Genomic DNA, 25,284 nt, shown 5'->3' with positions numbered 1-25,284 from the left:
TTTCAAAGCCACTTTTGGAGATTTTATAGCCCGAAATGGAATAAAATTTAAATTTAATAAAATTTGAGATTTGCGCACGCACACACCGCCCACCCCCCACCACCACCACCAAAAAGAACGGGTTGAAAAGCCAGCTACCCAGACGTTGAGGAAAATATTCTGAGAAAGCCCCACAGGGCGGAGGGGGAGAAAACCAGACCATCGTTAGCCTGCCAAATGTCATTTGGGGCTGGTTTTAGAGGAGAACCAGAGCTGAGGATGCAATGCAATTATTTAAATCCAGAAAGAAAAATGTTTGCTCCAAAATTTGGCAGCCGCCGATTGCCTCTGATGTCTTCTTGTTTCAAACGGATTCCACCCACACGTGGGGGACCTTTCTAGCCCCAGAGTGCCTATCAGACAAGGGTGTCCCACCTGGCCTTGAGGTGCAGCTTGCAAGTTGAAAACTCCTGATATTTTGTATTGGATGCACGGAGTTTCACTCGAAAGCATGGTGGGGGTAGCGAACCACATTTTCTCTGTACAGGTCGTAACAGGAGGGGAGTTTTCTCCCTTCCTTTGTTTCTCTCCATCTCCGCCTTTGTCCCTGGCTGGCAGCCCCCCTCGGCCCCTGCCGCGCTGCTCTCTCCCTTTCCCTCCCCCTGGCTGCCGGTGTGTGAAGCCCTCGTCTGGCTGTCACTCAGGCCCCTTTGTGGGTTCCGCAGGCCTCAGGGTACTACAACCCCCCACAGCCCCAGGGCCCTCTGCAGCCCTCCAAGACTCGCGCTCAAAAGCCGGCCAGCCGGCAGCGTGAGTTTGCTTTGACGCCCCACAAAAGGGCTCTGGAGGACAACACCAAATGCCTCTGGATGGTTTGCTCTCTGGCCCAGAGACGGTTCCATGGAGAAAACCGATCGGCACCACATCCCTGTCCTCATCCCTGTCCTCAGGGGCGGAGGGGGCGGGGGCCGGGGGCAGTGGCTGGGAAAGATGAGCAAGACAGAAGCGGTCCCTGGCTGGCAAACTGATGAATTCATTTCAGCAAGAGCGTCGTGGGCAGCACCTCTGGGGTGTTGGCGGCCAGCGCCCCATACAGAGAGCCGGAGGTGCACTGGGCTGAAAGGTCACCTGTTTGCCTAAGTCATCCCTGCAGGAATTTTTGAAGACAAGTTCGTTCAGGCAAACAGGATGCCACTGCTCTGTCTGCTCTCCTGCAAACGCCTGTCCATTTGCTAGACCCCCAGCTGGGTCAGAAGGGCTGCGACCCACCCTGTTGGTGAGCTTTTCCAGCACCTTCCATCTTCTGCTTCCCCTGCCCTCCGCTCTCACCCCAGAGCTCTCCCCCGCTCTCCTTTCTTCTCAGCTATCCATGTCTTTTCTTCATTTACAGGGTCAGAGCCCTCCTTCTCCAGAGAGAATAACAACAGAATTGCTCTGAGTTCCCTGGTGGCCTAGCGGTTAAGAACTCGGCATTGTCACTGCTGTGGCGCACTTTCGATTCCTGGCCTGGGAACTTCCACATGCCGCAGGTCCAGCCAAAAAAAAAAAAAAAAAAGACTGCTTACTGCAGGCTAGGAAGGATGTTTGAGCATCCTCTGAGCAACCTTCTGAGATGAGATACTGCCGCTACCCCCATTGAGCAGATGAGAAAACTGAGGCCCAGACTGATTGAACAACTTGCCCAGCTAGTCAGCTGCAGAACCAGGATTTAACTGCTTTTCCAGAAACGGGAATGGGTCCCTCAGCCCCTATGGATGACCGACCCTGTGGACCCTCTGCCAGCCAGGCCCTGCCCCAGGGTGCGGCCCACGAGGGGCTCAGCCACACTGAGTCCTCCCCTGTCCTCCCCCTCTCATCAGGCCACCCTGGTGACTAATGACTCGGCAAAGCAGAGAGGCCCGCTTGGGGGCCAAGGCCCGTGATCGACCTTGAACTTAAGAGGCTCCAAGCTCCGACCAGCATCGCTAATGGGCCGGGAGTAACCTGAGCCAGCCCTTGGACGGAAGCTCCAGGCACTGTGGCCGGCTGGCCTGCCGGCGCTGGCACCAGTACCTGGATGAGAGCCTCGCTTCTCCATTTCACGGGGCCTTCGCTCAGCGCAACCTTTTCTCATTCGGCAACAAAGCAGCTCCCGTTTATCACGCGCTGACGGAGTGCCAGCCCTCTGCTAAGCACTTTACACGCATTATCTTGTTTAATCTTCACGACTGGGCAGGAAAACAGTGTTAAGGCGGCATCCTAGGCAAGGAAACCGAGGCTGAGAGGACAGGGGCGCACAGCTAGGGAGCGCCGAGCTGGAGTTTGCAAAGACCTGTGTGCTTCGCCACAAAACCGTGCTACCTTTGGAAGGAGCATCTCGGTTGAGATGGTGGGTGATTTGTTACCTTCCTCCCATTTTAATATATTTTCAAAAGGCTCTGCATCTCTCCAAAAGGAGAAGAAAAATGTAATATGATTTTTAAAAAAAAGAGAGAGAGAGAAGGAGGAGGAAAAAAAAAAGAAGGCTTGGGAACAGTGTTCGTATCATTTCATTTGATGGGCGAACTTCACACACACGCACCTACAGGTGTACACTGTATGCCTACAGGTGCATACAGGTGCATACATGTGTATACACACACACACACACACAGCCAAGAGCCTGAATCTGCTGTTTGTTTGGGATTTTGTGATTGTCAAAAATTTAAAATCCCAAAGGCTCATTTTTCTCCTCTAGGGCTTAGCTCATCAATTTCAAACTGCGCAAAAGGCCCCAGACACACACTCTTCTTTATCATGCTTCTAAGCACCCCGCCAGGCACCTCAGCCCTGTACCATTCAGGCCAGGGTGCCGTACCTCAGCACTGCAAGCCAGCTCCATGTGTCTTTTCAGCGTTCTCCCATGGGTCCCCTTCCCAGATGCGGACTTGGAGCCTCGGGTCGGGGGGAGGGGGCAGAACAGGGAGGACCCCACCCCCTGTCACTCAGCTTATCGATGGCAGAGCCACGTTCCCAACCCAGGTCAGCCTGCTTCCAAAGCACGTCTAACCTGCTTCCAATGTCCACTCACTCCAGTCCCAAAGGAGAGTGGCCGCTCCATGGTCCTGGGCTAGGGGAGCGCCTGTAGGGATGTCCGCCCAGCACTCATGTGATAGGAGAGCATCACTCAGTTCCTTGGCCCCGGGGGGATCTAAGGGAGGCAGCAGCACTGGGTTGGGAAACCGGGGCTCAATCATGTCCCCTGTCCAAGCCTTTCAGAAAACGTCAGCGCTTACATTTTCCTGCACAACAGGAGCTTTTCCGGGTCTCCTGCACAGAAGAAATCCTGACCCCTTGCTGTCTCTCCCTGGACCCTATCTCTCCGGCAGAGCCCGAGAGGCCTAGAACTGGACACGGTTCTAGGGTGCCTCGTGGCAGGGGCCCTGAGACTCCGCCGGGCTGCCACCCACACCCACCTGCAGCTGCCCTCCCCCTCGATGGGAAAGAAACTCATGGGCAGGTTTTTAAGGCTCGAAATAAAGTTTAAATATTACGTGGAAATTACTAAACAAATCAAATCACTGTTAAGTGGATGTCATGGGCTTCCTCTAGACAATACGTTTAATGAAGATTATTGTCCTCCTGGTTATAGTTTTAGATTTGCATTTTATTATCAGAGAACCACTTATGCATTACTCCAGGATTTTCATTAGGTAAATAAATTTTTATGTGGATTTCATTATATTCCCTTGGCTGAAGTCCTGATCACTTAACAGCAAGAATGCTGCTCCCACATCCTGTGTGTCAATCAGGATGTAACTGTTTCCTCTGGTTGTTGAAACGACTTTTTGAAAACTCTGGTGTTGATGGGCAAAACGAAAGGGGACGGGGTCAGAACTCAGGAGAGAGTTTGGGTCCAAGCTCTTTCACGGAAACGTACACATACAACTAAAAAGGAATTTTCTAGTTAAAGCAATATGTGTATGTTTCAAGATATATACATATACACACATGACATATATAAACATTATATGAAAATGTCTTCTATATAAAATGTATAGATACACTGTCTGGGGATAGCATACACCCAGATATTTCCTGGTGTCCTCTCCACCTGCTTTGGCCATTCCAACATGCACTGTTACCATAGCACCAGGGCAAACAAGACTGAGGTGTAGGCCAGTCCTGGAGAAATAACTTGAAAGAAACAAGCTTGGGAAAAGGCAGGAAGGAAGATGTTGGGGGTAGACATTCCTGGAACCGCAGCCATCAGCAGGAAAAAAAATCTTTTCTAAGAAGTCTAATATGAAGCAATTAAGCTAATTGGAATCTAGATTGTACCGGGTGCCTCCGGAAACTTGAGACCAGGGGAATCTCCTTTCTCGGAAAAAAAAAAAAAAATCACACCACGATATGAATGAGTGAGGGAGTGAATGAATGAAGCAGCTGAAAACGGACCCTCATATCCAGGTCTAATCCACCTGGCCCTTGAGACATAGGTGGCTCCAGCTGACCCTTTTCGAAGGCCAGAGAGGGTTTAGAAGAATTTGCTAACAAAGAAAAACTCTGGGAGTTCCCATTGTGGGGCAGCGGAAAGGAACCCGACTAGTATCCATGAGGATGAGGGTTCAATCCCTGGACCTGCTCAGTGGGTTAAGGATCCGGCGTTGCCGTGAGCTGTGGTGTAGGTCACAGAAATGGCTCGGATCTGGCATGGCTGTGGCTGTGGTGTAGGCCAGCAGCTGTGGCTCCGATTCAGCCCCTAGCCTGGGAAGTTCCATATGCTGTGGGTTTGGCCCTAAAAAGTGAAGGGGAAAAAAAAGGAAGGAAGGAAGAAAGGAAAAACTCTGCCTGTTAAAAAGGGCTGCCACGTGCCAGGAGCTGGGCTGGACGGAGGTGCGGATGGCACTTACCACTGGTCCACCAGCCCTGAGGCCCGAAAGAGAAGATGCCTTTCCTGAGAGCACAGCAAAGATGCATCTCCAAGTGGCTAAGGAAGGACAGCAGCAGGGCCACACAGCAAGCCTGATGGAGGGAGGACAAGTCAGGCTCCTCGTCATGAGGATGTCCCAAATGCCTTCACGTGGCTTTTCAGGAGGATGACCCTGTGACATCTGGAATCTTAACTCCCAGCCCCGGATCAGGGTTCACGTGTTAAGACCCCATGATCAGCTCTATCCCTGATGATCTGTGTGATCTGGGGAAAGCCAATAACTTCCCTGATTCTCAGTTTCTTGTCATGATAATGATGGCACCAACTTCATAGGGGTATGTCAAGATCAAAAGAAAATCGACAGACTGGGAGAAAAATGCGCAAATCATATATCCGGAACACATGGAGAACTCTAAAACCTCGACAACGGAAAAGAACAAACAATCCGATGCGAAAGTGGGTAAAGGACTTCAATAGACATTTCTTCAAAGAAGACATACAAATAGCCAATAGGTGCATGAATAGATGTTCAACATCACTACTCCTTAGGGAAATGCAAATCAAAACTACAATGAGATACCACCTCACACATTAGGAGGGCTACTATCAAAACAAAATGAAACGAAACAAAACAAAGCCAGATAACAACAAGGGTTGACAAAGATGTAGAGAAAGGGGAACCCTTGTGCACCATTTGCGGGAATATAAAATGGTCCAGCCACTATAGAAAAGAGTATTACCCCATGATGCAGCAGCTCTGCTTCTGGGGATGCATTCAAAGGAACTGGAAGCAGAGTCATATACCCATGCTCATAGCAGCATTACTCACACAGCCACGGGATGGAAACAACCCAATGTACCAACAGATGAATGGCTAAAGAAAAGATGGTATAACTATACGGTGGAATATTACTCGGCCTTTAAAAAGAAAGCAGTTCTGGGGAGTTCCCATTGCGGCTCAGCGGAAACGAACCCAACTGGTATCCATGAGGATGCGGTCTGATCCCTGACCTCACTCAGGGGGTTAAAGGATCCGGCATTGCCGTGAGCTGTGGTGTAGCTCCAATTCAGCCCCGAGCTTAGGAGCTTCCATATGCTGCAGGTGCAGCCCTAAAAAGCAGAAAGAAAGAAAGAGAAAGAGAGAAGGAAAGAAGGAAGGAGGGAAGGAGGGAAGGAAGGAAGGAAGGAAGAAAAGGAAAGCAATTCTGCAATATGCTACAGCATGGATGAACCTTGAGAACACAATGCTCAAGACAAATTCTGTATGATTCCACTTTTTTTCTTTTTCTTTCTGTTTATGGCTGAGCCTGCAGCCTGCAGAATTTCCGGGGCCAGGGATCAACCCCACGCCACACCTGTAACCAGAGCCACCGTAGGGATAATGCCAGATCCTTAACCTGCTGCACCACAAGGGAACTTCTGATGCCACTTTTACATGAGGTACCTAGAGTAGTCGGATCCTAGAGCCGGCAAGTAAAACAGTAGTTACCAGGGGCTGGGAGGAAGACGGAGATGGGAGTTACTGTCTAGTGAGTACAGAAGTGCAGTTTTACAGGATGAAAAGAGTTACAGAGAAGCACAGCGGTGAAGGCTGCCCATCCGTATGACTGCACTTAATACCCTGAACTGTACATGCCCAAATGGGTAAAACAGTACATTTTATGTCAGGTGTCTTTTACCACCATAAAAACATTGGAAAAGAGAAGAGAGAACTGGGAGTTCCCGTCGTGGCGCAGTGGTTAACGAATCCGACTAGGAACCATGAGGTCGCGGGTTCGGTCCCTGCCCTTGCTCAGTGGGTTAAGGATCCGGCATTGCTGTGAGCTGTGGTGTAGGTTGCAGACTCGGCTCGGATCCCGCGTTGCTGTGGCTCTCGCGTAGGCTGGCAGCTACAGCTCCGATTAGACCCCTAGCCTGGGAACCTCCATGTGCTGCGGGAGCGGCCCAAGAAATGGCAAAAAGACAAAAAAAAAAAAAAAAAAGAGAGAGAAGAGAGAACTGAAACAAGGCTACTCAGGTCTAGTGCCTGGGATGTTGTAAGAACTCAAAAAACGTTCACTGTCCGCACTGAACGTTGTCGGCACAAACCCATCAGCCCTCCAGAGGCTCCCTTTTCAACAGGTTTTCAGCTGTCCAAAGCCCCCTAAAACGACCTGGACTCCAGTTTCCAGTTTTTTAAGGGTATAACAGAGCCTCCTTTGGGACCTAATCTTCGGTCCCAAAATGAGTCACCTGTGACATGCAAGCGGGGACTTCACTGAGCATTTCTCAGTGACCTTTGCAAAGGCCGGTAGGAAAGAAGCTAAAGGAGATGATAAGATGAGGGGGGGCTGAGAGGCGCCTTCCCCAAGTGGAACAGTGCTTCTCTGCAGGGGGAACAGGTTGGGGGGTGCGGGTGGGTATTTTCCTCTCTCTCTCTCTCTTTTTTTTTTTTTTTTTGTCTTTTGTCCTTTTACGGCCATACCCACGGCACATGGAGATTCCCAGGCTAGGGGTCGGATCAGAGGTACAGCTGCCGGCCTACACCACAGCTCACAGCAACGCCAGATCCTTAACCCACTGAGCAAGCCAGGGATGGAACCCGCAATCTCATGGTTCCTAGTCAGATTCGTTAACCACTGAGCCATGACAGGAACTGCCTCCTCTCTCTGTTTTTGAATATTATTTGCACCGGATGCAATTGCGTGAGTGCTGCAAAATGTTAGCCTTGTTCATCCTGCGAAGTAAAGGCCATAGTAAAGGAAAAGCCGCTCAGAAGCATCTTCTTACACAGAATCAAAGACTTGACTACCTTCCCCTGCCCTCGATTTCAGCTCTCCGATGTCATCCCCCACTTCTTCCCACCAGCAGCTCAGCCCCAGGCACACAGGCCTTCTCACCCTTCCTCGGACATCCAGGCGCTCTTCTGCACCAGGCCTTTGCACTTGCTGTTCCCGTTGCCTGGAAAGGCCTATCACCTCCTCACGTCATCAATCCCAGTCATCTCCTTAGAAGGGCCTTCCCTCACCTGATCTAGAACCGCACCTGGAGTTCCCCTACTGGCTCAGTGGAAACAAATCCGACTAGTAACCATGAGATTGCAGGTTCAATCCCTGGCCTCGTGCAGTGGGTTAAGGATCTGGCATTGCCGTGAGCTGTGGTGTAGGTTGCAGATGAGGCTCAGATTCTGCATTGCTGTGGCTGTGGTGTAGGCCAGCAGCTATAGCTCCAATTCAACCCCTAGCCTGGGAACCTCCATATGCCACAGTAGCGGCCCCAAAAAACAAAATAAAAATAAAATAAAATAGTAGTTCCCGTCGTGGCGCAGTGGTTAACGAATCTGACTAGGAACCATGAGGTTGCAGGTTCGGTCCCTGCGCTTGCTCAGTGGGTGAAGGATCCGGCGTTGCCGTGAGCTGTGGTGTAGGTTGCAGACTCGGCTCGGATCCCGAGTTGCTGTGGCTCTGGCGTAGGCCGGTGGCTACAGCTCTGATTGGACCCCTATCCTGGGAACCTCCATATGCCGCGGGAGCGGCCCAAAGAAATAGCAAAAAGACAAAAAAAAATTTTTTTAATAAAATAAAATAAAATGAAACTGCACCTGCCCAGCCCAGTGCCCAGCCCTCTTCCCTTTCTTGTCTTCCTGAGCCTGATCACTAACACACCACACACCTCGTGCTCACTTACCAGGGTCCCTGCCTGCCCGCCACCAACAATCAGACATGGGCTCCAGGAAGGCACAGATGTTGACATTTTATTCACCGCCACACCCAGAGCCCTCGTCTGGCACTGTCAGGCGCTCAGCAATAATTGACTAGAGGAATGAATGAATGAATGAATGAATGAATAGCTGACTTTTTATTTTCCTCTTTACAGCCGCACCTGCAGCATATGGAAGTTCCTGGGCTAGGGGTCAAATCAGAGCTGCAGCTGAGGGCTACACCACAGCCCCAGCAACTCAGAATCCAACCCAAATCTGCAACCTACACTGCAGCTCTTGGCAACACCAGATCCTTAACTCACTGACCAAGGCCACAGAGGAACCTGAATCCTCATGGACAGTCTGTCAGGTGCTTCACCCACTGAGCCACAAAGGGAACTCCAAAGGTTGACTTTAAATCATTCTTACCCAATTTTTTTTTTGTCTTTTTGCCATTTCTAGGGCCGCTCCCACGGCATATGGAGGTTCCCAGGCTAGGGGTCGAATCGGAACTGTAGCCACTGGCCTTTGCCACAGCCACAGCAACGCAGGATCCGAGCCACATCTGTAACCTACACCACAGCTCACGGCAATGCCAGATCCTTAACCCACGGAGCAAGGCCAGGGATCGAACCCACAGCCTCGTGGCTCTTAGTCGTATTCGTTAACCACTGCGCCACAACGGGAACGCCCCATTCTTACCCAATTATTAAAGCAGCCCCAAGACTTTCTTTTGTCCACACTTTCTTTGTAACCCTAGTACAGACTGCGAAAGGGCATGACTTCTCTGATCCAGACTTTTCACTAAGTCGGAGTGGCCTCCTGCCCACGGACATTAACAAGAGCACCACGAGATGGCTCATCTCCAGGGTCCTGAACCCACATTCCAAATCCGGGGCATTTTTCTTGAAGAGCATTTATCACTCAATCAAGCCACCCAGCCAGCCAACACTCGCGAACACCACTTACAAGAGGCTCAGCCATCACTGCTTCAAATCTCACTTGTCCTCAAATATCTCCTGTTTATCTTGGGAACGATCAACATGAATAGTCCATTTGTTGGAAGAACATAATATTTTCCTTGGCTTTTAGGCAACCGTCTGGCAAATGAGCTTTCCCCATGTAACTTTCTGATGGCTTTATTCGAGCAGTTAATTAGAATTATACAGACATGTTTATAGAAGTTTAAATGAAGCATAGTTCAAGTTTGTGAAAATATATATAATTACTCACACCGACACTTCCCACTGAAAAAGAAAAGGCAACATAAGCAAGATTCCTGAAAGCAACAGCAGGCGCTAGCAAAGCCTCTGCCGGCTTCAACGGCTCCACTTTGGGGGCCTTGGGGAGACCAGGCCCCCGGTGGGGAATCTGCAGACCCACCGCCTAACACTTTGCTCATTAGGCTGAAACTGCAGCCAATGCTTTTGCCCACAGAGTCCCTGGGGTGGGCGCCGGGCCCCAGGCGAGGCCCCGCGTGGACCGTGTACACACGCTGGGTGCCACCCGCGCACAGGAGCAAGGCCATAATTTGTCGTACAACCAGCTTCAGCGAAGAGGTCTGGAGACCCAGGGAGGTTCTTTCTCTACCCTGAGGGTGAGACCTGAGCCTTCTGAATGGAGCACCGTCTTTGGCAGCCTGAGGATCCAACTGCAGAAGAGCTTTCTTTTTTTTTTATTTTTTTAGGGCCGCACCCTTGGCATATGAGGTTCCCAGGCTAGGGGTCGAATCAGAGATGTAGCTGCGGGCCTACACCACAGCCATAGCAATGCCAGATCCGAACCACGTCTGCGACCTATACCACAGCTCACGGCAATGCCAGATCCTTAACCCACTAAGCAAGGCCAGGGATCGAACCTGCGTCCTCGTGGACACTAGTCAGATTCGTTTCCGATGAGCTACAATAGGAACTCCTGCAGGAGAGCTTTGAGGCAGGCTTGCCTAATCTGGTTCTCCCACCTTTCAGCCGAGTCCCCCGTCAAACCCGTGCTCCCGCTCCCCTCAGTGTCACCTAACCTGGACAGGGCTTGTCCTTTGCTCTCCCCCACCCAGTCCCACGGTGACAAGGTGGCAATGTCCACGTTGTGTGGCCCAGAATCCACTTCAGCTGACCCCTGTCAACAGTCAAACTGACCATTCGGGTCAAAGAATTCCTCTAAATTATTCAGATTCATGTCTTTAAACTTTTTCTTTTGGTTTTTAGGGCTGTACCTGCGGCATATGGAGGTTCCCAGGCTAGGGGTCCAATAGGAGCTACAGCTGCCGGCCTACACCACAGCCACAGCAATGGGGGATCCAAGCTGCATCTGTGACCAACACCACAGCTCATGGCAGCGCCAGATCTTTAACTCACTGGGTGAGGCCAGGGATCCAACCCACATCCTCATGGATACTACTCTGGTTCATAACCCGCTGAGCCACAACGAGAACTCCCCTCATGCCTTTCAACTTAAAAGAAACACTGCCAACCCTCTCTACCTTTGCGGGTCTAAAAAGACCAGCTGGCTCCCATGCCAGTGGTACTGTTTAGCCTCATTGAGACTGATCAGCGAATGGCTTTCTTAGGAATGAAATGGGCCGACTCTACTGTCTCGTGGAAGGAGGGAGTTCCCAGACACAAAAAAGAACCATCCTGGGGGCAAGGCGACTGGACGTGTGTAGGCAAGGGTCCGATCCAGACGTCCAGACAGGCAGTGCGAGCTGCCTCTTGGCTTCAGCCACTGGGCCAACCAGCCCCACGGGCCTCAGCCCATGCCCCCACCCCCCAATGCTCTCCACTGTCTGTCCACTTCAGATGCGGATGTTTTCACAGAGCTAGCCCTTAGAGAAGCCCCAGCTCGCCATCTGGTCACTGCAAAGTGAAAAGGGTCCATCCACAGACGCATGGAGACATCCTCAAAGAGCAAAGAAGGTAAGAAGGAATTAGGGGGCCAGGGGAGAGGGAGAGAGAAGCAGATGAGGCAAAGCAAAGAGACAAGAAACACAGGCAGGTCCTCCATGCAGTGCGTATTCACTAAATGCCTGCTCCACGCCCGGGCACCGCCTAAATCCCTCCCCCCCGCCCCGGCCTCCCTCCTGAAGCCTCGGGACACGGGAGGGGGCAAGTCAGATCCAGTCCTGGTCCAGATACAGCTGAGAGTTCGGTGCAAAAGGAAGACTGTAAACAAGCAAACTCATAAATAAATTCCCACGGCAAATAACAAACATGATATTAAAAATATATATATTGGGGTTAATAGATGCAAACTCTTGCTTTTGAAGTGGATAAGCAATAAGATCCCGCTGTTTAGCTCCGTTGCTTGTGATGGAACATGATGGAGGCTAATGTGAGAAAAAGAATGAATACACACATACACACACACACACACACACACACACACATCTGAATCTGTATATATGACTGGGTCACTTTGCTGTACAGCAGAAATTGACAGAACATTGTAAATCAACTATAATCAAAAAAATAAAAATCTAAAAAAAATAGAGACCAGTAGCAGTGCCCCTACTTCCGAGGGGAATTACAAGGATGCAATGAGCCAGGATTTCCCTGTGACCGCTACGCTCCCCTCATTAGAGCAGGAACAAGGAAAGGTGGTCAGGAAAAGCCACACTGCACTGAGTCCAGAAGGATGAGGAGGCGCCAGCCAGGTGGAACAGGGGGCAGGGAGAGTCCATCAGAGGGAAAGATGGGCAAAGAGAACCGTGTAGTCCTAGAACAGGAGGAGAGGAACAAATCTTTCTATCCTAATGAAAGCTCAGGCTATGCGGGAGGGTCCTAACGAGACCAGGGAGGTATCCAGAACCTTGCATGAAAAGAGACACAGGAGTTCCTGCTGTAGCACAACAGGATGGGTGGTGTCTCTGCATCACCAGGTGGCAGGTTCGATCCCCAGCCCGGCACCGTGGGTTAAAGGATCCAGTGTTGCCACAGCTAGGCTGCAACTCAGATCTGATCCCTAGCCTGGAACTCCATATGCCATGCGGCATCCAAACGGAGTTCCGTCATGGCGCAGTGGTTAACGAATCCAACTAGGAACCATGAGGTTGTAGGTTCGGTCCCTGCCCTTGCTCAGTGGGTGAAGGATCCGGCATTGCCGTGAGCTGTGGTGTAGGTTGCAGACGCGGCTCGGATCCTGCGTTGCTGTGGCTCTGGCGTAGGCCAGTGGCTACAGCTCCGATTAGACCCCTAGCCTGGGAACCTCCATATGCCACGGGAGCGGCCCAAAGAAATAGCAAAAAGACAAAAAAAAAAAAAAAAAAAAAAAGAAAAAGAAAAAGAGAGAGGGACAGACAGGGCCTGGCACAGGCCCCCTACAACTGGCTTGTCCCCAAACAGCACAAGGTACCTCCCCAGCATCCATTTTTTTCTTGCTGATCCAACTTAAATTTGTTGATATTCCCAAAGGCCACTAAATCTAAGGAAAGCTGGAGCTCTCTAGAGCCCAGCAATGGTGTTCCATATCTTGGCCTGTATCGGTCTAGGATGCACAGAGGAGGCCATTCCCAGCAATGAGACACAAGGGAGGGACCACAGGACCATTTAAGGAGAGTGTCCTTCCCCTAAAGATAGGTCTATGAAAGAGAGTTTCTCTCGCCTGGTTTTTCAATATTGATTACGTAGGTGTGATGTCCGGCCCCACAGCAGCCATTTCCTCACCAAGAGAAGACAACTTTTGTGGGCAAGAGCCAACGTGTTGAGCAGGACAGAGGATAAAGATGGAAGGCAACTGAGTTGTCACTGAGAGTGTTGACTGCTTCACTGAGGACTCTGATGCCACAGTCCCACCAGACTTCTCATCCTATGGGATGTTGCATCCCCTTATGCTTAAGTTGTTTTGAATGTGGATTTCATGTTCTCCATCCCAATTGCCAGAACGCCCTGTCAGGCAGCCAATTCTATCAAAACTGAATGTCTAGCATAGCTGCTTGCTCTTCCTCTCTTCTCTAGATTTCTGTGCGCCCCTCCCTGCCCCAACCAGTCAGAGGTGCAATCCTTTCTGCAGGGGAAATTCACAAGCTCAGAATCTTGGCAGAAAATTCCATCCAGAGGAGTGAAATAGGCAAAAAATATTAGCTCATAAAGATCAGGGGAGGGAGAAAGCATTATGCTTAATGATACCATACAGTACCAGTCTAAAAACAATCTCACCAGGCCGGAGTCGATGTTCCTGCTCTAATAAGCAGAGGTTAGAGGTCACAACAAGATCCTCCTTAGCTCATTTTATCCTTGTAATACTCCTAGGAAGTGGGGATGGTTTCCCTATTTTATTGTTGGAGAAACGATAAAATGAGTCACATTTAGGAAGGCGAGCTCGAGAGCCAAGAGGCCTGGGTTCAAATCTCAACTCCTCCATTCACCAGCTGTGTGACCTCAGGGCCTCAGTTTCCTCATCTATAAAATGGGGATAATATAACTACCGCTTAGAGCTGCTGTGAGGGTAGCAGGGGACACTATAGAAAGGACACCAGGAACTCCTGCTGTGGCTCCGCAGAAACAAATCTGACTGGTATCCATGAGGATGCAGGTTCGAACCCTGGCCTCGCTCAGTGGGTTAAGGATCCGGCATTGCCATAAGCTGTGGTGTAGGCTGCAAATGTGGCTTGCATCTGGCGTTGCTGTGGCTGTGGCAAAGGCTGGCAGCTATAGCTCCAATTGGACCCCTAGCCTGGGAACCTCCATATGCTGCAGGGGAGGCCCTAAAGAAAAAAAGAAAAAGAAAGGACACCAGAGTCCTGAGTGTAGTTTCCAGGCAGGGCTGCACACGATGAAGGCCTGGGGGCACACTGGGATCTAAACTGCTTTCCTAAGAGGTCCTAAGACACCCGGGCTATGGGGACCGAGCTCTGCAGAATGAACAAGTTATTGGCAGGAATCCGTTCTACCCGCTCGCTTTGTCCCTTCTGACTTTTCCTCCTACAAAGCAGAGGCTCCGGAAAAGCCACTAAGCATCTGCGCGCTCTGCTACCGAGGCCAGGTCTTCTGGGGGTGTGGGGCAGGCGCCCCTCCTTAGCTCTAAATCCAACTCCAGCCCCAAGCCTTTGTCAAACCATTTGCAACTGTGCAGGTATTATCCTGGGCCCACCCAACATGAGTAGATTAAAATGAATTCGGCTAAAAAGTCACTCGGGCCAAGTCTGCTGACCAAGCCGAGCGATGTTGCTTGAGTCTCAAAAACAGTGTGAGATCATGAAACGCCTGTCTTCTGGGGGCAGTCGGCTCTAAAGGGAGCTGCTGAGGAAGAGGCCAGGAATGTTGTGAGCAGAGGCAGGCTCCTGGGAATAAGGCGGTGACCTCCCAAAGTGGCTCCTTTTCCAGATCTCTGCCCTTGGCCGATATGGACATCAGGAGGCCTGGAACCCACAGCCCCTGGGGCAGAGCCAGGGAGCCCAGGGGAAGCGCCTCAAAGAGGCAGAGCCTGAGCAGACATCTTATAACAGATCAGAGCAGGGCACCCAGAGGGCATCCCAGTGGAACGCTGAGCCTCAAGCTTACAGGAAGGACTCAAGCTGGGTGGGCAGAACCACTGCAGTCAGGATCCCAAATCCCTCGGGGGCCGGCAGGCACCTAAACTGACTTGTGCAGAGGGGCTGTGATGAATACACTCCACCTGCAGGTGCAGCCTCCGCCCTCCACTGCCAGGATGGTTGCCAGGCAGGACAGTGGGCCGAGGGGTCCCAGGTCAGCCCATCTGTTACAAGAGAGAAGCGAGACACCTGGATATATTTTTCGGTGAAATCTCCACATTTTTAAATGTTGGTTTATTTCTTGCAAACACAGCACAGCCCCATCACAACATATCTGTGGGCAACACTGCGCCTCAGGCCACCAATGTGCCATCTTAATCAAAAAGGCTGGAAGACCAACAAAAAGGAGTAGATACTCAGGTCAGCTCACCTCGGCCAGATCCCCCTTTTAGGCCCTTGAAGGAGCTCGTGGAATGGGGACCACAAGCTCCACCCATCAAGCAATACCAGCCCAGGAAACACCTCCCCAGGGAGAAACCAGTCACACTTGGCTCTTCCTGGACCTTGAGTTTCCTGCCTGAACAGGATGGATGGATCTCCAGGCAGGAAGAAAGACCCGCGCATGCGCCCGGCTCCAGACCCCAGTATTTATATAGTTTCATAAACTGCGAGTGATTATTTTGCTTCATAAGAACAATCACTATGCAAATGAAACCTCCAGCTAATACAAACACGGCTGTTAAATTCACTTGCCAATGTTTATGAAAAGAAAACTCGCGCAGCCCTGACCAAGCCTGCTAAGAAAATGTTTAATCACAAGATACGTTTAAGTGAGGAAATTAGGCAAATAAGAAAAGATGTCCTGATTTTGCTTCCAGGACCCCCACCCCCACCCCCGCTCCACCACCACCCACCCCCTCCTCTGTTCAGTAAGACAATGATGGTGAAATAACAAGGTTCCCAGAGGACGGACAGATGTCAAGACTCAAAGAAGAAAAGACAGAAAATGCAGAGACTAGAGAAGCACGGTTCCCCAAATTTGGGCAGTACCCTCGGGGTCTGCCGCCCAGTTCTGCACATTTGTGTTTTGCCGAGATTATGAGACGCGGGAGAGGGGAAGGGCTCGCAGGGGGTTCCGCAGGCCTGAGCTGGTGGTCATGCAGGGAGCGTGCAGAAATTCCCGCTGGCTCATGGCTCCTGCGGTTGGCAGCGCTGGAAGCCAGGACACATCCTGTGCACAGAGTGATCACACGTGGGGCCAGGGCCCTGGACCACAGAACCAGGCCTCAGGATGGAGTGAGTTCCCAGCTGGCGGGCATCCTGGGGCCTTGGCTTCCCACAGCCTGTGGCGGGGCAGGGGGCAGGGGTGGGGACCCATGCAACACCAGAGCAGGGCAGAGGGACAGGGGCCTCAGGCAGGACCCCTGAAGGAGGATCTCGAGTCCTCAGACAGCCAGGCAGTAGTCCAGGAAGAGTGAACGGCCCTGGTATAGGGATGGCTTCTAGAACGTTAGGGCAATGGAAATTCATCTTACAGGATTTGCTTGAGTTCAAACCCCAGTGGTTCCACCACGGACTCCCTGTGTGACCTCGAGCAAATTACTTTCCCTTTCTGCATCACATCTAAAGCCTTATCTTTTAATAGGCCTGAGGCTTACATCATTTCGACAACACAGTGAGATCACATGTAACATGCTTAGCTGAGTTCTTGGAACATAGTAAATGCTCACTAAAGGTTAGCTATCTGGTCCAAATCCTTCATCCCATCGATGAGGCCCAGAGAGGGTGGGCGGATTTCCCCACATCACACAGATCAACAGCCCACACGGAACTTGACCCCAGCTCCAGTCTCTCCAGCAGAGATTTAGAAGAAGGGGTGGAGGCGAGGGCCTGGCCCGGCCCCACGGGCCCCTCTGGGAAGTGTGCTCGGCCAGGAGGCAGCGGTAGGAGGGACTTCTGGAGCAGCAGCTCCCTGGGGCTGGGGGAAACCGGAGCCTGGGCCTGGCAGGGCCTCCCAGGGGCCCAGGCAGGGGCAGCTGTCCAGAACTGTCTGTCCATGGAGGGGGCAGGGAGGCTGCCACTCGGAGCACGCCGTGTGCCAGTCCCTGGGGCCGGGCCGGCTCAGCCTGCTGGCTCCATCCAGAGCCCGCCCCAAGGGATGCCGGGGGAGGCAGCCAGGATCAGAGCCGCCGGCTGCGCGCTCCCCTCCCCCAGCAACAGGGGACTAAAGTGGGTCAAGGAGGAAGGAGGGGGCCCAAGAGGACTGGGGGAGGGGCCCTAGGAGCTCAGAAGGCACCCAGAGGGAGGGGACAGAGGGAAGATGCCTGGAAAAGCAAAACCATGTGTGCAGTGGGCCTTGGGGGGCCAGGGCAGAGCTGCCAAGGACTTGGGGCTTCTCAAAATCGCCTCAGAATTAACTCCAACGGGCTTTCCTCCTGGCTTCTGCCCCCAGAGGGTTGGTGCTTCCCTTTCTTCCGCCACCCCCTGGCCTTGGGGGCTCTGCTTTCCCCCTCGCCTCTCCTAGAGCCCTGCCCCCCACTCGCCATCAGCTCTGGCCTCCTGGCTCAGACCTGGAGGGGGGCCCAGCCCAGCAGTCCAGCCAGGAGGTGCAGCCTAGGGAGAAGCAATCCAGCTGACCCCATCCTGGGCCCAGGCTCAGGGGGGACAGTGGTGGTGCCAGGTCAAGCCAGGCCCCAGTCACCAGGGAGAATGCTAAGAGTGGGGCCCACAGCCCCAATCCTACCCCCCCGCCACTACCCACCCAGCCCAGGGGCATCCTTGGGAAGCCTGGTGCAAAATGAAAGGGAGGAGGAGGCAGGAAATGCCAAACAGGGCTGGTCCCAGCAAGGAGGGGAAGCCAGGCCCCCAGGCCCCTCAGAGGTAGGGGCTGGGGTTGGGGGGGGGGCAGAGCTCGACCCAGAGAGACACAGGCTCCAGTCGGCCTCCACCCTTGGCTGGCCCTGGCCCAATCATGGGCTTCTCTCCCAGCTCCTCCACCCTGCATGGCCCAAAAAAAAAAAAAAAAGGAAACCACCACCCAGGCAACTCGATATGGTCCAGAAACCTCCAGGGTCCCTGGGTTCCAGGAAGCCTGCACAGGAGGGGGTGGAGGGCAGAGAATACAGAGGGTCAGTGCCCAGGGAGAGGGATTTCAGGAGCGGGGGCAGGGGGTGGGGAGGGACCCTGCAGCTCCCGGGCCTCTTGGTCACTTTGGGCGTAGGTCAAAGGGCTGCCTGGAAACCCAGCCCTGGAGGGACATGCGCCCTGGGTTCAAACCCAAGCTCAGGGGAAAGTGTTGGCCCATGCAGGCTCATAGGCCATGTCCTGGGCCCAAGGGGCCGTTTGTGGAAACAGAGAGAGGCCCAGAGGACTGGGCCCTTTAAATCTTTGAGTTCCCTCCGCAAGGCCACCCACCCCCAACCACTGCATCCAAGATTCCTGGGCCGAGCCAGCAGGACTCTTGGGGCCTGAGGGTGGGGAGTGAGGGTAGAAGGAAGGACTCCCCACGCTAAATGTGGCACGTCAGCACCTCCCACCTAGCAGAAAGAGGGCTGGCCTGCCCCCCCCCGCGGGGTGCAGGGGGGGTGCAGTTCCTAAGAAAGCAGGAAGCAGGTACAGCCCTGTCCACCAGCCACCCCAAATGTCCCAAGGGCCTGGCTACATCCTCCCACCCAACCTGTCCAAGCTGCTTCTCCCACAGCTGAACTTTAGAAGTAGGCCCAGGCAGGCCAGAGAGGGGGAGGGGAGTGGGGCGTGTGGACTTGGCCACCGGCTGGGTCCTCAGGGGGAACGCGGTGTTACAGCCTCAGAGTTCATAACTGTTTATGGGTCTGTCGCCCAGCCTGGCTCCTGGGGGAGGGGAAGCCACTCATCCACCAGGGATACAGAAGGTGGCTCTGGGAGTGACGCGGGCAGGCACACGGTGTCAGCTGGCCTGGTCATGATGTGTGACCTCGGATCTCAGGCTGCCCCTCCAAGCTCCCTCACCTGCAGGATGGCAAAAGTAATGGTACCAGCCTCGCAGGGGAGGGGAGTTCATGAGAAAATACATATATAAAGCACTCAGCGTGCACCAAGCCTCAGTAATTTTCCCCTCCTGCCATCCTTGCGGCCCAGAACAAACCTGTGTCCACAGACCAGAGCAGGCTTGGAACCCTCCGAGCAAAAATAAGACAAGACAAAATGCACAGAGAGGTCTGAGTCAGGCCCCGCCCGACCCCAAGCTCAGATCCAGAACCTACCACAGGCTTCAAGCTCCCAGGGCGAGCCTGAGCCATGAGGATTTTGAGGCAATGGAGACAAGAAATTCAGAATAGAGCCCAATCAGATACCCAATTCAGACTGAACTGTGGATGCAGCAGGCACATGAGGGCAGCTGTCTTCTCACTGGCCTGCCTGGAGCTCAGAAGGATCAGGACAGCTCAGGGACCTGGTGCCAGTGAATGCTAAGACTCGCCCTCCACCTCCAACACTGACGGTGTGCAGAGGGAGGCTTAGGCCCTAGTAAGCCAGGGCCTGGAGGACAGAATCCCAGCCCATGGGACATGGAGACCTTGAAATGAGTAGCCTGACAGACAACTGGACACCAACTTGCCACATGTGTGCAGTGTGAGCCAAGGCAAGGCCGTGGGCATCTCCGGATCACCCTTTCTCATCTGGCAGATGAGGAGGGACCCCTCCAACCTACTTCCTGGGTAATGAAGTGCCCTTGGAAGTGCCCATGAGAACCTCTGGAACCACGCCATGCTCAGAGGTTGTGCAAACCTCCAGGGTTGTTCAAGCTCGAGGCCCAGGGGCATGCCCAGGGACTCTCCCAAAAGGACTGGTGGGCCACCCCACCTGCATATTGGTGTAACTGCTCAGTCTTTTCTTTTCTTTTTCTTTTTTTTTTTTTTTTTTTTTGGTCTTTTTAGGGCCACACCCTCAGCATATGACGGTTCCCAGGCCAGGGGTCTAATCGGAGCTGTAACCGTCAGCCTATGCCACAGCCACAGCAACACCAGATCTGAGCTGCATCTGTGACCTACCCCACAGCTCACAACAATGCCAGATCCTTAACCCACTTAGGGACTCCAGGGATCGAACCTGCAACCTCATGGTTTCTAGTTGAATTCGTTTTCACTGCTCCACGACAGAAACTCCAACAACTGCTCACTCCTTATTGAGTCTCACAATGCCGCCACCAACTAAACTGCAAAATCCCTGAAGGCAGGGGCCCAGCCCTTTTCACTGGTCACTGTGCAACATAAGATCTAGTACTGGAACCAGAAATGAAGGCACCCAGGGAATGAATGAAGTCAGAGGTATCCATTAGTGAATGAATGGGTGAGTGAATCCTAAGTGGCAAACCCAGAACCACTAGATCTGTTCACAAATCTTCTGTCTGTAATTTCTTGAACATATACAAATGCACTCAGAATTGCACTCCCGCGCCCACATGTCCCATACACACGCGCCTGGGCACCACGCAGGGGCAGAGCACGGCTGTGGGGCCAGGGCCTTCGTTCAAATGCTGCCTGGTCCCAGCTGTGAGACCCTGAGCCATTTGCTTTGCCATCGTGTGCCTCAGTTTCCTCCTCTGTGAAACGGGTGCAGTCACAGTACCTCCTTCACAGCGCTGTAGAGAAGCTTAAATGAGAAGAGCTCAGAAGGACGTTTATTCTTTCATTACTGCACACTCCGGGATGGCCGCAGCGGTGGTCAAGTGCCCTCTCCTGGCCCCGCCCCAAAGCTGCGGGCCAATCAGCGCTCCAGTCGGCACCCAGCTCCCCCAAGGCGCAAATCTGGCGGGCGGGGACCGCCGCCCACCCACCGGCCGGCACCCGGCTGCGGGTTAGACGGCACCCGGCTGCGGGTTAGACGCCGCCGCCGCCGCCGCCTCCTGCCCGGCCCGCCTCCGGCCCTGGGCCGGGGCGGACTCGGGAGTCCTAGGGGCGCCAGCTGGGCCCGGCCAGCCCCAGACTCCGAGGGGCGGGCGGCCGGGGGCGGCCCGCGGTGCAGAACAAGCCCCGGCCCCACCCGGGCAGCGCGAGCGAGCGCCGCAACCCGCGCCTTCCCAGCCGGCCCCCCGCCGCGGCCGCTTTGTGCCCAAACCTGGGCCTGAGTTATTGCGCCGCAGCCATGGAGCCCTTCCGGGCGGGGGGGCGGCCCGACGCGTTCCCAGGACGGCCGCCTCAAAGGGGTCCCGGGGCCGCCCCGCGGGGCTGGCAGACGAGGGCCCAGGGAGGGGCCGCGTTCCCAAGCACCCGGCCCGCTGGCCAGGCTCTCAGGGCAGGACGTGCCCCGAGCCCCCTCCTCTTCGTCCCCTCCCCATCTCCTTTCCCGCCTCCTCCCCAACCCCAGATCTCCTCGCCCTCTCCCAGCGAGCGTGACCCCCTTCCCCACGGCTCTCCACTCCCCTTCTCTCATCTCCCGGGGGCACGGACGCGCACGTCCCCCTGGGCAACTCAGCAGACAAACCCCAAGAGGATCTTGGAGGCCCCCACATCCCACCTCCCGTCCCGGAAGTGTCTGCAGTCCCCATCCCACCAGCCTCGGGTCACAGCCCTGGCTTGGAAAAAGGTTGGATTCTGGGCTGGGCCTCAGAGGGAATGGGCTGTGGGAGCCTTCTGGCCTCATTTTCCCATCTGTCCGATGGGGGTGGGAATGTGGGTCCAGACCCAGGCTCTGGGGACCCGGCAGGGACCCGGACAGGCAGGGGCTCTGCCAGGTGGTGTGCACAGTCTCGGCGGGCCTGCCGGGCGTGGGGGGTGGGCCTGAGCTCTGCGTAGTGATTTTCTCAGCACTCCACTGAGCTGGGACTGTGTGATTCAGAAGGGAGCTCCACGGAGGCGCCCAGGGCAAGACTGAGAGCCAGAAGCCGCCCTTGCTCAGAAAGAGCCTCATCAAATTGACTCACCACCCAGAGGAGCAGCTCTCTGAGGCCTGGACAGTGCCGTGGAAACCGAAAAGGGCTGGGCGGGTGGTAGGTCCTCCCAGCTGAGGAGGCACAGGCCCAGGGAAGGATCCCCACGTCCCACACCCTCCAAAGCACCAACCGCCAAGGCCTCCAGCTCCTCTCTGTGACCGGCTCCCTCATTGCCTTGGACTCAAGGGTCACCTCCCAAATGGCCCTGTCTGGACAGTGTTCCCCAAACCACTCCCTGCCTATCCCAGGACTGGCTTTATTTCCCAGAAATTATGTTATTGACTCTTGTACTTGTAAATGGGCTCTCACCCTCACTAGAATAAACTTTTAGAGTGCCTGGCCCATAGGAGGTGCTCAATAAACATGTGTGGGATGAATAAATAAACGAATGAATGGGTAAACCAGTAATGACAGTATACCTTCAAAGAAACTCAAACTGAACTCAGGTCTTAGGATTCCATGACTATTAAGTCTCGTTTGGAAAGTATTAATGGGTCTGAGAGAGCCCCACCTTAGCACAGTCAAGGCTCTGAGAAGCCCTGAAAGTCTTAAAAACTTGTAACTCTGTTTAACGCAGTGGCTGCCAAATGTGTTTGGCCACAGAAAATATTTTTTTCCTTTCGGTGGAACATCAGCAAAATCCTGGAATACATATTGGGAAACAAGAACATAAACTCATTTCTCACCCTCACGACCGTGACTTTACAGATGTCGGCTCAATCTTGGCGAGGAGAAAGGAATTGCTTCTTTGCGGTAGCGAACTCGCGTCAAGCATCGTGCTTGGCCCATACACAGTAGATGCGCCAAAAGTACCCCAATGAATGGACAGAAAGGAAATTCACAAACCAAGTCTACCACCCCAAGTCTCTACCCCGGTACTGATTTTTTGAACCACACAAGCAATGGCAAGAATCTTTCCCCCGGAGGCTGGTGCTCACACATCCTGTGTACAGGCACACACGCATACAAACATGGACACACAAAGAAGAATTTGAGCTGGTACACACATGCACAGACTCACTCATGCACGCCCACATAAACCCATGGACACGCCTAAGCGCACCTGTTCTGGGGCATAGGCCCACACAGTCCCCTTCCCTGTGCCTGGCCAGTGCGCCCCTCTAGAAAGGCAGCTGTCCCTTGGTGAGGTGCAGAGAATGGGGAAGGCAGAAACCTCATTCACAAGCTGGCCCCTCCAGGACAGCAGGGCAGCCCCAGCGGTTGATATATTAAAAGCCAGATTCCCTGCCGCCGCCACCTGCATCTTCTCTGATGCTGCATTCTGAGCACAAATGTGCAGGTGAGGGAGAGCATGGCCAAGTGAGGCTGCTCTGGAGTGTGATTCCTACCCCAATGGATGGCCGTTTCAGTTTCATAAAGCTCCCTCTCCTGGGAGTAGAACCCCCATTTCAAAGAAAATGAAGCTGAGGCAAGGAAGTCCGTGGGAGTCCAGGTCTGAGGGCTCAGAATCCTTCCACAGCCCTCACAGCTTGAGAGGTCCAGGCTGTTCCCAAGGCAGACCCTGGCCGAGGTCAGTGGCAGCAGCCAGGTCCCCCCAACACATCCTTGCCCTGCCCCCAGGCAGAGTTCTGCCCCCAAGTTCATCGGATGACCTTGGACATCTGAGTTGCCCTCTCTGGGAAAGTCTGACCCTTCACATGAGAAGGGAGTTCAGCAGAGGATTCTCTAAGACCTGTGACTCCTCGTGAAAAAGAAAGCCTCGGGCCCCCACCTGAGTGATTGGAAGCGAGTGTCAAGATGAAACGAGCTACTGCCTGAAAAAAACGTGCACGGCCTAGTGCCTGTATACAAGCGGTGCTCATTAAATGTTAGCTGCTCTGGGTGTTGTGATTCTATCCTTCTGGGTCCAAATCAAACATAGTCCCCTCTTCCAGGACTTGCCTGATTCCCCTGATTTAAAGGAATCCCTCCAACCTCTCTCAGCTCTCAACCTGCACCTCTATCTCGGGCTGCCCTCTCTGATTCTGTGGTCAGGGCCTCCATTTGGGTCATCTCTGTATCCTCCTTGGAGTCCAGGCTAAGATACTCACCTGGGTAAGATACTCAGGATTTAGATGGATGGATGGATGGATGGATGGATGACAAGGAAGGGAAGGAAAGGGAAGTGAGAAGAAGGGAGAGAAGAAGAGAAAGGATGAATGACAGGTAGAAGATGAAGGATGGATGGATGGATGGATGGATGGATGGATGGAAGGATGGAGAGAAGGAAGAAGAGACATGATTAAAGGACTAGCTGAAGGAAAGAGGTGCCCAAACACCAAGGTCCACATTTAGAGAACACAGTTCAGTTCCCCTACCTAAAGAAGAACTAAAAATGGTCTATAAAGATAAGAAACACAGTCAGCTTCACTAGTAACCAGGGAAGTGCGAATCTGCCAGAGTGGCAAAAAGGAAAAGGGGAAAAAGAAGGAGAAGGAAAGGAAAAGGGGACACATCATACGTAGGCAAGGATTAGGAGAAATATTACCATTACTGCAGGTGCCCCCTTTGTGAATGGCACGTTGGAACTATCCTTCAAATTTTTAAGTGACTCGTTAGTGACCTAACAAGTGCACTTCTCGGAATCTAGCCTAAGAAACATAAACATTTATAAACAAGGAGGTTCCCTGCATCCTTGTTATAACAGAGAATAACTAAATGTCCATCATTCGAGGACTGGGAATAAACACTGGCACACCCACGGAGTTCCGGTTGTGGCTCAGTGGTTAACAAATCCGACTAGGAACCATGAGGTTGCGGGTTCGACCTCTGGCCTCACTCAGTGGGTTGGGGATGCGACATTGCCATGAGCTGAGGTGTAGGTTGCAGATGAGGTTCAGGTCCCAAGTTGCTGTGGCTGTGGTGTAGGCTGGCAGCTGCAGCTCCGATTTGACCCCTAGCCTGGGGACTTCCGTGTGCCACAGGTGCGGCCCTAAAAAAAAAGCAAAAAACTCCAAAAAGATTGGAAACTCATTGCTTCGTGAAAATAGCAAATAACAGAAATTGTAGACAAGCCTTATATATCTAAAATTTAAAAGTTTAAACTTATATATGCATGGGTACACACACACATGTTTTTGTATAAATCCACGACAGATGAGATCTTGGAGGAAAGATAACTGTGGATAACAGTGCTTATTTCTGGGGGAGGAGGGGATTAAATTATGAAAATGTATAAATCATTTTGTTTAAGATGCAGATAAGGACAGCACCAAAGGAGAAGAGATGGCTGGGGAAGCAGGCAGAACTCCGACGCCTTCCCCGGAGACTCCCAGCCCCTGGAGAAAGCATGAGTTTTCTCTGTTGTCTTTTCAGGCCCCTTGAGCAGTGACAAGGCCAGGTAATGGTGACAGATCCAGGCT

General features: G+C 53.0%; 1 protein-coding gene across 2 annotated transcripts in view; it reads right to left on the bottom strand.

Moving 5' to 3' along the window:
- The window catches only part of ZNF423 (zinc finger protein 423), a 370,410-nt gene that overhangs the window by 329,787 nt on the left and 15,339 nt on the right, over positions 1–25,284 (bottom strand). The window contains exon 1 of one of the 2 annotated variants that reach the window (XM_021094223.1): positions 20,620–20,845. The exons of the other annotated variant lie outside the window; for it this stretch is intronic. The gene's annotated coding sequence lies outside the window, so the exon portion shown is untranslated. Of the gene's footprint in view, positions 1–20,619; positions 20,846–25,284 lie in introns of those variants that run through there. 2 annotated transcript variants of the gene reach the window in all.

The sequence above is a fragment of the Sus scrofa genome, chromosome 6 (genome assembly GCF_000003025.6).
Source record: "Sus scrofa isolate TJ Tabasco breed Duroc chromosome 6, Sscrofa11.1, whole genome shotgun sequence".
NCBI lineage: Eukaryota > Metazoa > Chordata > Mammalia > Artiodactyla > Suidae > Sus > Sus scrofa.
This window is presented reverse-complemented; position numbering and strand designations above follow the sequence as displayed.